Source organism: Zeus faber, assembly GCF_960531495.2.
Source record: "Zeus faber genome assembly, chromosome: 18".
In the NCBI taxonomy this organism is placed as follows: domain Eukaryota; kingdom Metazoa; phylum Chordata; class Actinopteri; order Zeiformes; family Zeidae; genus Zeus; species Zeus faber.
The window spans coordinates 23,536,629-23,552,195 of NC_137210.1; the positions used below are offsets into that span (position 1 = coordinate 23,536,629).

Consider the following 15,567-nt stretch of genomic DNA (forward strand, 5'->3'; position numbering starts at 1 on the left):
GCGATAAGGAAAACGCCAGATACAAATATGGTCATACGCTGTGGCCGCAGTAAGAAACAGACGCGGTTACTACATCTAAAATAAAAGTTAACATTCCCCCCAAAAGAAAGGCACGAGAGAGGCCCCCTCCCGGGAGCTGCAGAGACAAATCGCTTTAGCAGACACTAAAAGGCCCCCCGACTACCCCCCCCGACATCCTCAGCCACCCCCGAAACGAACTGCAGCAACAAGGCTTCAGTTTGACCCGGGAGACAACGGGAGTCCCCTGGGCAGGCACCGAACGATGGCGTGTTCTGATGCACCTACGGCTTCCAGACCAAAGAAGAAAGACTCTGGAGAGGCTGCGTTGCAGACGCGACGTCCCAGACTGCCGAGTAATAACCGAAGTACAAAGGCCCGGACGAATCTCCGACCAATTTTTGGCCGGAGATTCACAGAAATAAGGACCTTCAAGGCCCCAAAGGCTAATTAATAGCATTTGGGGCCTGGGGGAAATTGATCGTTTTGGTGTAAAATGGTGCTGGAAATGGTCAAGCCATTGTGGTGACTACGTTGGAACAAACACTGAGATAGAAGCGCTGAGGAGGTTAACATACCATTCAAAGAGGGAGTAACACTTTGAACACTCACTTCTTAACCAGTAATGGAATCAATTTGAATAAATTACGAAGGAGGGTCCAGCTGCTCTTCCCTGGGGAATGGTTTACGTACTTTACCTTGCGGGGGCTCTAAAGAAGGTAGAAGGTCTTGAATGGTCTTGAGCTTGATCTTAGTCTTGATCGTACTTATAATTGATCATCGTGCTCATAGTTCAGCGCGCCCCGTTGTTCCGTCGGAGTGGAAGTATTAATATAGACGGATGACATTCTTGGGATAGCTACGGCGCAGTAAGCAACGCGACGTGTGCCGTGAATGCCGGGGCGACCCAAGGTCCAAGGCCGCTCAAGGTCAACCAGCTGGGCTCCTTCAATGTCCCTGTTCATCCGTCGATCACGCCAGGCGGCCCCAGCGACGGGTCAGCGCGGGGTTATTGGAGATGTTTTGGAAATGCAGGCGGGGAGCACAAAGAGGAACGTGTCCCGTAGGCCGTCTGCCGGGGGCTTCCAGTTTTCTAGATTCACGGGCTGCAGAAAATCCATCTCAAGAAGCCAATTACTCTAATCTCCTAATAATATTAGGAAAAGTGTGATGGTCCAACTTGGTTTTAATGCGATTCGGACTGACTCAGGAATCCTATGAACCAAGCTTCGATACTGTTGAAAACACACACACACACACACACACACACACACACACACACACACACACACACACACACACACACACACACAGAGTACAGCATAATCACCTGTGTGCATCCGGCGTCCTTCATGAATATGTAAAACGTCACAAGGTTTCATTTAATATTTAACATTCATTTATGCGTCTGCCTTGTGTTCACGCAGTAGGAAATCCATCTCCGGGGATCATGCCGACAGGTGGAATCGCTCTGAAATCAACGACTGTTCCGATGTGAACCGAGCGGACTCGGGCGGCAGCCACGCCCTTCGCTTTCAACCCCAGTGACGAAAAAATAGAGTGAAGATCTTAAGGGCGTATCGATTATCAGTACAGTTTCTTGTGTTTCATGTTCATTTTCTACACTTTTTACACAGGAGGATCAGCTCCTTATCCCAATGCGTAGAAGCACTCAAGCGTCTCACTACAACGACATGAATCATCTTCCTTCGGTCGACAGGGGTATTTTGGAGTTCCCCCAAATAAACCCTGTTTACGCAAAACACGTCCAAGCCCTTTGAAGGAGCCCTGAGCGACGAGTCCCGACGACGAACGCAGCGCTCGCCCGGGAGGGTTCAAAGCCTCCGAGAGCCCAGGGGACGGGCGCCTGGCGCAGGTGGATTTGTTTACAGCGGAAAACAAAAAGGCGCTCCCTATTTTTGGTTCACGGGTGGTCTTTTAACTCCGGCCAAACGTGTGCAGCCGGCTTTCTCTCGGGTTTCGCCAAAAACAGCGGGTGGTCAACCTCCAATGGGCCTCACTTAACACTGAGAGGAAGGATCAGGTGTGTTTGGTTTTCCCTCCGCTGCCGATGCCTCTGGGTCCTCGCTGGTGGCATTTAAGGTTGTGCTCTGGTCGACGGCGAGCGTTAAAACCGCGTCTCGCAACCCGTCCCGCCGGGCGCCTGACCCGGTAGCGTGAGGACAAGACACCGCCCAGGGGGTCTCCCGTCGTCGGCCCGCCGTTCGCCAGTCCCCGCAGGCGGCCGACGCCCCGGCCCCCGGGGACCATTTCCTGTCCGTCTCCCCCTCGCAGGAAGGGGAGAGAGGAGGGAAGCGCGCGTGTTCGTCGTCATGTGAGCTAAAAACCGCGCCCTCCGCCAAGTCCCATGACCCATGAAACATCGATGGCCCGGGAACGTTCCGTGATCCTAGCCGGTGGGGGTTTCTGCGGCCATTCCGCTGCAGTGAACGTGATGTTTCCATGGTTCGACTGAGCTGTTTTTATTCTCCCTGTCAGTGTTACTGTGACTCCGTGAGGCGGCGTGCGTCTCCTCTTTCAAAAGCGGACCCAAAACATTCCTACGCTCTTCGGCCATTTTAACGAAATCAACCGTGCCCTTCGCGGATTGTACGTCTTTTCCCTGGATTTTAAATTAATTTTCATATTTGGTGTTTTTTTTTTTTTTTTTTTTTTTCGATTTTACAATTCAATTACAGTTTTACCAAAGGCACATGGAGTCTTCCGTGTGTACGAAATGTCGTTACGTAAACAAAGTTAAATCACATATTTTGCATTTAAAACCTACACTCTTAATTTCAACGGTGGTCAGTCATAGCTTTGGCAGAGGACTGAAACTTCGAATTGATTTGCGGACTGGTTGGAGTAAAGGGCCGGTAATAAGCAGGAATCTGGGAGGCATCTCCCGAGCAGAGAGAAGCTGCCAATGAGCGAGAACCATATCTTGGGTTCTTGCTCAAGAAAAAAAAAAAATCAAGAGGAGCGCTGCCTCTGTCCCGTCTCTTCATCTCCATAATATCACTCTCCTGTTCTGGCTGAGAGCTTAAGTCCCCTCCTCGGTGTGATATGGAGCTTACCCGAGTGCAAGTGCGAGCGGGAATTCGAACACAAGCCCCTAATTACTGAGACTGCTATTTTGGCGACCAGATGTTCTCCGTTTGGCCGGTATCCAAAATTCAACAGCACACTTGTTAATGCACACCAAAAAAAAAATCTTGGCTACGAACGGACCAGAGCGCAGAGTGCGCCCTCGCATGTCACATGTAATGTTAGGCTGCTGTAGTACACCGTACTTCACTACAAATAACCTGAATCACACACAGACATGAAGTGAACAAACAATGTTCATTACAAGTTCAGTGCAAAATGTCCAACGATGCAAAGCTCTTGGGGGCCAAAGGAGGAGAAAGGTCCGACCCCCTCAAGGCGTCCGGAGGAATGCCGGCGCTGACTGAAATTCTGGCATTGTCACCGAAAAATTCGGACCGTTTTTTAGGCCTATCTAAATTTGACCCCCGCCCGCCTGCCCCCAACCCCCGGCAAAAGCCTTTGTGAACCACTGACTTGAGGCCTAAACAGCCTTCCTGGTCAATTAGGCAAAAAGAAAGGAAAGACCCGCCTGTGAACCGAGGCTTTCCCAGGTTGAGGGTCCTAGCTCGTCTTGTTTGGGACGACCATCAACCGACTGCAAACTGAATGCCAGGGTTTTCTGAGAGTACTTGGATTAGTTGCTGTGCACACCGGGTCATGCTTGAGCGCCATTTGAACTTGAGGCCGAATGAGCAGGCGGAGGTCTTTCCCGGGGCGCTATATCCTCCGGGAGAAAACAAGGACCACCTGAACCTTTCTGTGAAGGATCTTTCTAGTTCTGGTTTCTGGTGCCCAAACTAACCGCCCCCTCTTTGAAGTTGACACGAGCAATGATCTGTTTTCACATTTGTGCAAGGCTGGTCCGATGGATTGGACCTGTCCTCATCAGGGTCAAAGCCCATTTCTGGACACGGGCGCGACGGTTGTCCACGACTGTTAAAAATAAATCCCGATGATCTTGCAACATGTGCCCTTGGCTGAAGCTTGTCGCTCTCAAATAGAGGCATTCTACAGAAGTGAAATTAATCAAATTTGGTCACAAGATGAATTGAGTGTGTCGTGGCGCTCAGCGTGTTCTGCATGAAAAAAACTAAATGCACAAACTCGATTTGATGTCAAGTACTTGACTTTATTATCATTATTATATAGTATTAGAGCAATTTTAATGCTTAGCTGCAAGAAGCTTCCCCCTGCACAAAACAGCTCGTTCTTCCAATACTCTTATCGCAAAAGAGATAATATTCCGCCCCCACGCTTTTCTTGTACTTCTTCAAAACAAGTGTGAAGGACGTAAAGTTCCACTGCGCAGCACAACTATCACACACAGCTGTGAACTTTGTACGCGGCTCCGTGGACCGGGCTGCAAAACAAACTGAGGAAGCAGCGTTTTGAGTTGTCCCTGAGACCCCGAAGACAATGCCTGTCTGCCCGGCCACATTTCCGAGAGCTGAAGGACGTGCGAGGTCCGACGAGGCTCCCCGCTCTGCTGAGGGACGGAGCGCTTGGCTCTCGGGAAGTACGTCGGGGCTACGAAAACGCACGTCGTGCGAGCCGCCGCTGGGGAGCGGGTGGGGGAAAAAAAAGGAAGATGCCTCCTTTCTTCTTTTGAGATAGAGTAACGCCATACTGTTGGGGCGGCTGCCGTCGCTGTAACCTCCACACAGCACTTAAACGCAGATTATAAACACGGAGCCTTTGACGTGACTAGTCGCCATATCCTGTACGCCCGAGACACGTCGGAGAAAAATCGGCACGTGGCGCGGGACCCGGCGCTAATGACACTGAAGGGAAGCGTTGAGGAAGTGGTTATAAATAGGTTTTGGCGTCACTTTTTCCCCAACAATGCCAAAGTCGGGGGGACAATGAGTTTCTGGCGGGGAAGCCTCCACTTGTCATTTTGTCCGTACACTGGAACCCTCGGGTGCACGGACACCGACTGTTTCCTTGGCAAGCTCAAGGTGTGCGATTGGCGCAGTGCCAGCGCTGGACCTGCCCGCCATTAGACGCTTGATCAAATCAATATCCATTCCATGGAAGCCCAGCTCTGCCGACCGGCGACACGAGGATGGCAGGCGTTCAACCGCCAGCGGAACGCAGGCAGAGATACCAACACGCTGACTTTTTCCATCTCTCTGTACTTCAAGGGCAGCGGAAGACCACACAGGGACAGCTTTCATTTCTGTTTTGCCTCATTTTTGGCACTGGGTAATGGTACTTTCCCATATAAGAGCCGTTATAAATAGCCTCTCATTTATGGCGGTTCATCGTTTAAGGGCAAAACTGGTAACCATGGGAAAAAAAACATAATTAAAAGGGTTATTGTCCGCTGACAATCTTCTTTCGTGCCAGTGGGGAGCCCCCTTTTGTGTGAATGATAGCGTCTGACAGACCCCTCGCTAAGCGCTCGCGGTCAGGCCAATATCTCTGCATCTTCCCACGGGCAGATACTCCCCCACAGACATATCTCAAAGTCAGGAAAACAACTTCATTGTGTTCTCGACATGGCGAAAAAGTAAGATCGCTCTATGTTGGCCAATATTTAAATTCAAATTCATGACATGAAGGAGTTAGGCGGCTCCTAAACGGCGGGACATTGCAGAACAGAGGGTGGTTAAAACCATGAGAGCGGGGGAGGAAAGCAATAAAAGCACCCTCCTCCAACATACGAAAGCAATGGAGCTTCAGACAGAAGGAAGCGTCCGACGCGAGACGCGCGGCTCTGCGTGGTAGGGGAGTGGATTGCCGAAAATAAGGAGGGTAGGATGTGTGCTTAGAGGGGTGGGGGCGGAGGCGCTGCCGCAAAATCCCCTTAGATAATTTTACCGGGCTAATAAACAGAGGGGAAGAGAGCATTTCTGGCTTTAGGGTCGTACTTTAAAGGGCTTTGTGACACATTAGCTCGGCTATTCAAGCGCGGCCCCGTCGGACTGAATGCCAGAGCCCAACCGCGCCCCTGCAAGCGGGGACATTTTACCAGCGCAGGTCGCTGCAGTTCATTGGATATTACGGCCGCACATTCTGCCTCTCTCCCATAATGTTTTACCAATTCACTCCCACCGAGGCCACACGGATTTAGCATGTGAATAGCCGACTTTTAAATAGTTTATAGTTGAGTTTTTCAGGATTTTGGGGAGGCGGAATATAAATCGTCCGGGAGGGCCTCGCAGACACGGCGATAACCCCCCGTTTCAGACCAAAGATTTAGGCATGTCTTCCGCTCCGTGGATGACATTTGGACCATATACCTGTAACGGATGGTCCATCCGCACATTCCTGAGGGATGATACCAGATGTTGCTGACTGAGGTTACTTTCTGTCCCCGGCCGGCGGTGATTTACAACGAAGGGAAGCACAGACTTGCTGCACCTTGAGGTTATTCTGACGGCGGATCCCAAGCAGAGGCGCCTCGCTGGTGAAGCAGCCTTTGTTTGAGGATCTTTAAAATGCTTCCCCAACCGGGGGGGTTTAGAGACGGCAACAGGAGCAGAGCCTTTGATTCGGCCTGGATTGTTTGCATTGTCAGATGCTCCCTGGCATTCCCCAAATAATTCTATACCTTAATGTTCATTTTCCTTCCGTGTAAATAAGTAACTAAGCTTTAACCACCAAGTGCTTTAAGTCTGCGCCGGTTTATGGATCGAATTCCCAGACTGTGTATAAACCCAAATTGCAATGTACTTTTAACCCGAACCATGAATCCTGAATTTCCCTTGGGGTTCCTAATGCCACGCCTTCAGTTTATCCTAAAGGAAACACAAACACACACACACACACACACACACACACACACACACACACACACACACAAGGAAGAACTCCTGTCAAATGCCGTTTGCCCCAGGCCCGTCACCTGGCACGGCAACCAGAGACGTCTTGTGTCCACTCAGGACGGTCAACAGACGGAGCTGTCAAGGAGATAGCGAGGCCGTAAAAAGACACCGGCAGGGTGCCGGAGCTCCATTTCCGACGGCATGCGAGAGAGCGACGTAGAGGGACGCCCAGAGATTATCTAGGGACGAGCGACGGGCGGGCGCATCGGCAAAACGCCTGAGCTCAACTTAACTACACAAAGAAATATTATTGATACTCGATCACATTCACTGCTTTTGGACAACAACCCTAAACCCTAACCCATGGTCGCCACACCACAGAAGCTCTTGGAACAGAGGTATTAAATTCTGCCCTCGTTCAGATATTTCCGTGAACTTTTTCTCTTTTTTTCTTTCCCTCGAGCCATGTTTGAGTTCACGCTGCAGTCACAGGGCAACCGTCTCTTATTTTATGATGCCATTTATTCTTTAACTACTTTTTAATCACTGGTTCCTACAAATTTGCCTTGCCCTTTGCTCCACCCCCGCTGTAATTCAAATTTTTTGAGTTTGAGGCTGAATCTTCAAACAGGAAAATCAATATCTGCTATAAGCATGGCTTACGGTATCAAATGCTTGGTTGGTAACTAGGTCACTAGTTGGCGGATGAAAACACAAGGTAAACCAATAGCAAACAGATTTGAAACGCTTCCTCCTCCAAAGGGACAAAAAGGCTTTGGTCGGTAATTGAGCGTCTCTCCTCGGCGACCAGTGATGAACTCAACCGAGTCTCAACACTTCCAGATACCATGGAATGGAATGGCAGTGGAATGGAAGCTCAAAATCGTGCTCAAAAAAACATTAACAAACTTAAAAAAAAAAAAAATGTAAGAAAGGGTTTGTGATTTGCAATGGAGTGCTTAGGCCATACGCGACATGACATTGACATCGCGCTATTTGACTTTTTGCACTTGGGACAACCCAAGTGCAAAAAGTGCAATGGTTAACTAGAACTAAAAACCCGAAGGAATCTGCATATATGAGGTTTCATAGACAAGGCCTTGCCCTCAAAACTGCACTGGATATCAACCACCTTGAATTGAGTTGAGAGCCAACAATCATGACGCCAACATGTCAATTTGTTCACTCTAAACATTCCTCCTTGCAAACACTGAGCTGGGGAAGAGTGACTTTCCGCACTACGAGCCTTATTACTCCAATGACCAGTCATTCCACTCGTTCCCCTGGAGCCTTTCAATAATTTAATTGTTGACATTTTCACACCACTTTAAAATCCCTGTAAAGCAAAAATAAATGTGTTCTGAGTTTGTCACACCACGGAGCGATGTGTTATTAACCACCCAGCCAAATTTGAATGATTAAAAAAATATTTGGTTGAAAAATCGTGGGGGAAAAAAAGGCAGTATTCCCTGCCCTGAAACGCTGGGGGCGTGTCCGCTGAAGGCGCTGAAGCCACGCCCAATCGCGGGAGAGGTGCAGCCTCTCTCAAGTGCAGGCCCGGCGCCAGGATTAAGTGACGGGCAGTTAAAAATGGCGATGGGACCGTGTGTGTGTGTGTGTGTGTGTGGGAGAACTGCCCTTTTTTGGTTTCGTTCAATTAGGAAACGGAGTAAATTAAATACATCTGCAATAAAAACACAATGTTTTCATTTGCTTTGTTTGGAGAAAAGAACGCTCTGATCTCCGCGGTGGGGAACCTCTGCTCGAGCCCAATGATGCTCATTTGCTCTTGGCTTTTTATAGTGTTAGGGGAGGGGCGATGCTGAGGGTGGCTCATCGAGCCACCATCTCAGACCCGCCCAAAAGAAATCTTGAACGCGAAAACTCCACAATTCAGTAGTAAATCGTTCAGTCTTTTCAGATGCTCTCAGCAATTACTTTCTAACATGTTTGATGCGTTCGGAAACAAATCACTGCACTGCCTTGTCTGTGCTTTTCTAAGGGTGATTTGTTTGTCGATCTCAATGGCTATAACTCTAACAACTGAAGCCAAATAAAAAAGCATAACTCAAGGAGCTCAGTGAAACTCAACACTTGCCAGCTGTGGAAAAGAAAAACAGCAGCCTCCGTATCTTTGGGGGGAAATAAATAAATAAATAAACCGAGCAAGCCAGGCAAAATTCACCCAAACTTCCGACACGGGCCCCCCTCCCCTCCCCTCCAGCTCCAGCTCCAGCTCCTCGAACATTTCGAGGGGAAACCCCGAGCCCTGACGCTGCGCTTCGATGGGTGGGACACGAGCGCTCTGTCCGTCTGCTCAGAGACACGCAGTCTGATGCCCGCAAGACGCTGTCACATGCACGTCCACGCTGTCATTACATGCACAGCCCCTTTACGTTCTGTTATCTGTATCACAGAGCATTGAAATTAAAATGATAAGTGTATAATTATATATATTTATATACAGTATATACACTGTATACAACAAAGTTTTGTGGAAAAACAAATGAATAAATATAGATTGAAAAACTATTGTATATATATTTATTTATTTCTTTGTTTCACACACACACATATATATATATATATATATATATATATATATATATATATATATATATATATATATATATATATATATATATATATGTGTGTGTGTGTATATTTGTTTATTTTTTTTCACAAAACATTATACTTAAGAAAGAAAGCTGCCAAACATGAAACTTAAAGTAAGGAGAAGCTTATCTTAACATTCAGAAATCAAAACACACCCAAACGTCGTATTTCCTGACTGCTTTACCTGCCCAATTCGGTCAACATGAATAATGGAGTTTGAATCTTTGTGCACCTGAGCAACACGTTTGACTTTTAACATTCTATGTGCTTCCAGAGTCCTGAAGCGCAGCCTTGTGATACGTGATATTCTTTCCTTGTTGAATTCATTCCACACAGTTGTGAACACACTATGCACTTTATACAAGTACATGCATAACGCTCAGTTGATTTAGTAATGCAGCATGGAATCCATTATGTGTGAGTGTGTGTGTGTGTGTGTGTGTGTGTGTGTGTGTGTGGCTGTATTTAAATAGTTTCCAAGTAGTAAGTCACATGCAACATGGAGGATGAAGAATAAATACATGCCACAGCACATGTTTAACAAGCGACTATGTGCAAGGCGCTGCCGATGCCGATGCCATGCTGGTTAGTGTTTTGCTCATTCTTCCCTTCACGTCAAGGATCAGCGGGTTTGCAAATTCCTCATTGAGCTTTGGAAGCACCTCGCCATGCAGGGAAAGCAAATAATCGGTTAATAGCTCTGACGCTGCGATGACTAGAACAAAAAATGTCAAGGTATTGGGGGCGACAAAACCGGACAAACTGGGGAGGAGTGGGAGCTTATTGGACTTTATGTTTTAAACAAAACCGGTTCAAAATGAATCCCAGAGCCGGGATCCATTCCGACCGTGGTTTACCTTTCTGGTTACTAACTGACAAGCACTGATACTCATGGTCCTCCTCGTCCGGCAGAGTGTGGCACTCCACTGGGAGGCGGCCCTCATCCAGGAGCGTCCAGCAACTGTCCCGCAACACCTCGCAGAAGCTCCTGCAAGGCAACGCCCGCCGGCCACACCTCGGCATCGCCAGGAGGCAGAAAAACCATTCCAAGCTATGGTGGCAACGGGACTGCAGCAGCCACGCCCACTCGCCAAAGTGGGCCTCGATTTGCGCGGCGGTGCTGTGGTTGAGGTGATTGGGAACAGCCACGCTTTGCGGGCCTTTGGAGGAGCAGAAGGGAAGGGCGGCGTCTAGATGCAAACAGCGCGTGGGTTCCACGGCCACCGCTGGCCAAGCGGCCGCTGCTTGGCTTTTGAGTGGAGCCCGGCGGCTGCTTACAGCTGGGAGGCTTGTGGCGGGGTTCTGGCTAGTGTACGCTGCCGGGTGACCTGTCGCTGGCGCTTGCGTTGCATCTGAGGATTGGTCAATTAAAAAGGCTTGGCTCGTAGCCAGTGTCTGGCTGGCTGCTGACGCTTGTACTTGTGATTGGGCAGTTTTTGATATCAGAGTAGCGACTGGAACCTCTATACTCTCGGTTGACTGTTGAACCTTTCGGATTCGTTCAGAAGTAACGGGTGTCTCACTTTTTAACAGCGTTGGGGTCGTTGTCAGTTCCTGGGTTTTAATCGGCGATTGGTGTGATGGCGACTGAGTAGCTCTGTCTATTTGATTGTCCTGAGGTGTCTGCGTGGTCTGGCTTTTGTCTACCAGTGGGGTTAGTAAATCATTTGAGACTGTGTATTCAAGTGAATACTCTGTCAAGTTAATATCATTGGCATTCCGACTAGAGTTGATGTTAATTCGTCCATTTGTTGGAGCGCTGCTGGAGGCTGTTTGCTGTGTCTTGCTTCCCACTGAACTATATAAAGCATTTCCCTTATCTATTTGGCCCAAAACAGTGGCAGCATTTTCTTGAAGGTTCATTTTGACCATATTGTTTCCTGCATGCTTACTGTCTTTACCCTCAACAGACCCTTCATGGTCATTGAGTACAGGTCTCTGTCGGCTTTTGTTTAACACATAGGATTCAAATCCTGACACATTTCCAGATTCAGATATAAATTCAGAGCCAGGCAAAGGACTATGGCCAAATTCGGACCCAAGTCCAGACTGAAACGCAGACTCAGGCAAATTCTCCACCCCCGAAAACGTCAACGGATCAGATCCTGCAGAACCCATACCCTCTGGCGAAGATGAGCCATTACCCGGTGTCACGCTGTTTGACGGGATCCCCGCCGTCCAGCTTTCCGGCGGCCGCTCGCTCTCTGGCTGCGCGGCGGACCTCACGGTGCTCAGGTGCGGGGCTTCCGTCGTCCGATCCCAGGTTTGCACAAACTTACGGATCCCGTTGGCCACGTCCAGGATCTCCGCCCCAACCCCCGTGATGTTCTCCGTCGGCGGCTCTCCACTACCTGCGTGACCTCCGGAGCCCTCTTGGTCCGCCGCCGAGGCCGGAGTGGGAGTTCCGGTCCAAGGCGACCAGAACCAGCCATCGGAGCGGCCCACCCACAGCGTGAACAGGACCAAAAATCCAAGCGGCGTCCTCATCTTGGACATCCTGTCGACTGTTGCACGGCGGCTCGATCAGACCCCCGAGATGAACTGTGACATGCCCACACTGCCACTCCTCTCCACACACTCACACTCACACACACACACACACACACACACACACACACACACACACCCTTTTCACTCTGGCTCCACCGCAGAGTTCCTCCACACATGCACACACAACCGGGCCGAGAGTAAAAGTGAAGAGGAGTGCCTCATTCAAGGGAGTACGAGGGGGGCACCGGGGGGAGGTGCCCTCCTTATTGGCTGTCCGGGTAATATTTTCTCCTCCTCTCCATGTTCTCCCCCCTCCCTCCCCCCCCCCCCCTCCGCCTTTTGTCACAGCCCTGAAAAGGGGGTTTTTCTCCCACTGACTGGTAGCTTTAGAGACACGGCTTCCTTGCATTACATTGTGAAACGCTTGGCGCTTTGACTCTTTGACAGAAAGGAGCAATTTGTTCTCCTTGACTTGCTCGCTTTGTGCAAACAAGGTGATGGCGAAACTACACGGAAAATTAAAACCCAGACTGCGGGAAACTATAATAGGGAGGGAAAATTTGCGAGTGCACAAAGTGGCGGCAATGTGATCTCCACCTTCCGCGGACATCACATGGTGCTCCCGGGTCCAAGAGAATAAGCACTGAATGCCATATTGTGTGTCCAGGGGTTTTGGAGAGTGGGGAACTAGGCTCCACATGGGCGTACAAGTAAAACATTGTCTCTTAATTGCAATGCAAGTTTAACTACGGGGATTTAAGGGCTGTGTTTCACAGGGTCCATGGACAAAACGGCGAACTGACAAGCTGTTCGAGAAGAACAAAAAGGACCTCGGAGGGTCCCTGCATTGAACTGGAGTAACCACAATTAGTCTATTTGCGTCCATCAGATTATCTTTGTATTATTCGACCGGCGAGGACAGAACGCAGGAAGGCAGTACCCACTCGCACAGCTCTCGCACGAATCCCCGTCCCCTGCCAGCGCCTCACCGCCCCGCATACCAGCCCTGCTTTCAGTGGCGGCGCTGTGGGGTTTGACAGTAACCTAAAGGCTCCGGTTCCTGTCCAGACTGGTTTCCCCCGCGCCGCCCATGGGAGCAGATGACGGAGACCCTCAACATCTGCGAACGGGGGCCTGGGCGATAAAAGGGAGACGAGTCCCGAGTGTTGGCATTATGTCAGCGGGTTTTACAAGAAAGGGGAGGAACGACGTCCCACCGCCGGGTCACCTGTTGACAGAGAAAGGGACCCTGCGCTGTGAAACATTTAAAAATGCCACGACTGTGCCTTCCTCCCCGGCGTTCCCGCCGAACCCATTCCAGGAGATTTTGATACTCGTCTCCGTAGTTTCACCAGGAGTGCTCTTTAGGTGAGACATGTGAGAGAGGTAAGGATAGACTCCATCTACACCTACAGCTCAGTAAAGTCAAAAACACATTGGCCATTTATTTTAAAGATAGCAGCCTGTCTTCCACGTGAGGAATTTTGTAATTACTCCTTCAATGTTGATAAAATGGCGCAGACTTTGGCGTGCATTGGGGAAAACAGGATATTGCAGTCTGCCAGGGCCCCGTGGTGACGGGAGTGCTTCAATAGGTTGTTTTTTTTGGTACCTCGTAGAAAATATGACTTCTCTCACTTCCTGTGTTTTTAGGGTTGAGGGGTCACCATCTTCATCCTCCTCCCATCTTCATTCCCGAAATGCATATGTTAAAAGCGATTGAGTCGGACAAGAAATATGTGAATTGGGTTCCAACCTAAATAGTGCACATTTTCCTGTAGATGGACCCCCCCCCCCTACGACTCCCAGACACTTGACTTAGTTTGTTTTCCCCTCGGGGGCCGAGGAGATTATTAACGCCTCCGAAAAGCAACCGTTCCCTCAAACTGTCAAAAGTAGATTGTTTTATTGTAATGCGAGCTGTGATCAAGCCTCCGATGAGAAACTCAAGCTGAAGCTGAGGCAGCGTCATGAGTGATCTGCAGGAAGCGCAGAGGAATGCTCCGCTCAGGTGTTCCTCTCATCCCAGCCACTCATCCTGTGCATAGAAGCACAGAACCACAGAACCACAGAAGCACAGAAGCACAGAAGCACAGAACCATAGAACCTTTTTTATATGTTTGACTATTTACATTTTGTAGTTTTTTGTTGTTTTTTTTGGTGTATATTTGGCTATTTTTTATTTAATTTGAACCATTATTTTCATTTTAAATCTTTTTTTAAATGTAATTTAATTTAATTCATCATCTCATATAAAAAGTGCTCAGGATATTTTTTAATGCGTATCGTCGAACCAATCCTCACGGTGACAAACTCCTCGTACATGGAAACGTACACGGTGCAAATTAAGCAAATTTCCCTCCCTCTTCCTCCCTCCTCCCCCTCCCCCTCCCTCTTCCTCCCTCTTCCCCCCTCTTCCTCCCTCCCCCTCCCTCTTCCCCCCTCTTCCCCCTCTTCCTCCCTCTTCCTCCCTCTTCTCCCCTCTTCTCCCCTCTTCCTCCCTCTTCTCCCCTCTCCCCCACTCTTCCCCCCCCCTCTTCCTCCCTCTTCCTCCCTCTTCCCCCCTCCCCCTCCCCCCCCCCTCTTCCTCCCTCTTCCCCCCCTTCCTCCCTCTCCCCCCCTCTTCCTCCCTCTTCCCCCCTCTTCCTCCCTCTCCCTCCCTCTCCCTCCCTCTCCCTCCCTCTCCCTCGCCTCTTTCTTGCGTCAAAAAGCCCCGTGACTCACCGACACAGAAAAAGTCTGTGTCTGTGCAAAAACAAAAGCAAAGCACAGCTCCACGGTCTGGAGGCCAATCCAACACAAGCTCCTTTATCTCATGGAGGGGAAAAAACAAAACAACTCATCGAGGTGCGTCCAGGGTTGTTTTTCAGGGAGAGAGAGGGAGAGAGAGGGAGAGGGAGAGGGGCAGGCTTGGGTGGGCCACAATATGCCGGGGTTCGGCGTGTGCGCTCCTGTCAGGTGTTCTCCTCCTCAGGACCGAACAGGAAGCGCTTATCGCTGCTTATTTAGGGAACGTCGGACGAGGGGATTTGGGGAATGAAAAAAAAAAAAACGAACAAGAAAAAAAAAAAACAACAATGGCAGTGAATTAAGGTTTATTTGGAAGACGCAGTCGCTGTCAGTTGAGTGACAGGGCGACGGGAGAGTGATGCATTCCTTCCCGAAAAGCCAAGAGTCTGATACACGGAGAGAGGGGCTTCCCGTTTTGGAGACGTCTCCATCCGCTCCTACAGGTGACGGAGGTATGCAGGCGCAGTCTATTAAACAAAACAAATGAAAGCTCTCCGTCCGTCACGGCTTGGAGACGTTTCTCTTTGGGGGGGGACAAAAGAATGTGAGAAGGATTTGAGACGAGGAATCCTCTTGAATCACAGATACAACAAATCTAACCCCCCTGCCCCCAACTCCCAAAAAGTACAAATAAAATAACGTGTCATTATGCAAACTACCGTAGTTTATTACCAACTCACACAAAATTAGATCATTCGAAATCAATAAACTATCATCGTATTAGATTTAGAAACTTTAAATAAAGATCTCATGAAATTCAATTGGTCATGTCAAATTAGCGCTTAAAATTGGG

The 15,567-nt window shown here is 49.2% G+C and overlaps 1 protein-coding gene across 2 annotated transcripts in view; it reads right to left on the bottom strand.

Annotated features, from left to right (window-relative positions):
- The window catches only part of col18a1a (collagen type XVIII alpha 1 chain a), a 95,476-nt gene that overhangs the window by 39,566 nt on the left and 40,343 nt on the right, over nucleotides 1–15,567 (bottom strand). The gene's annotated exons all lie outside the window — the stretch shown is intronic.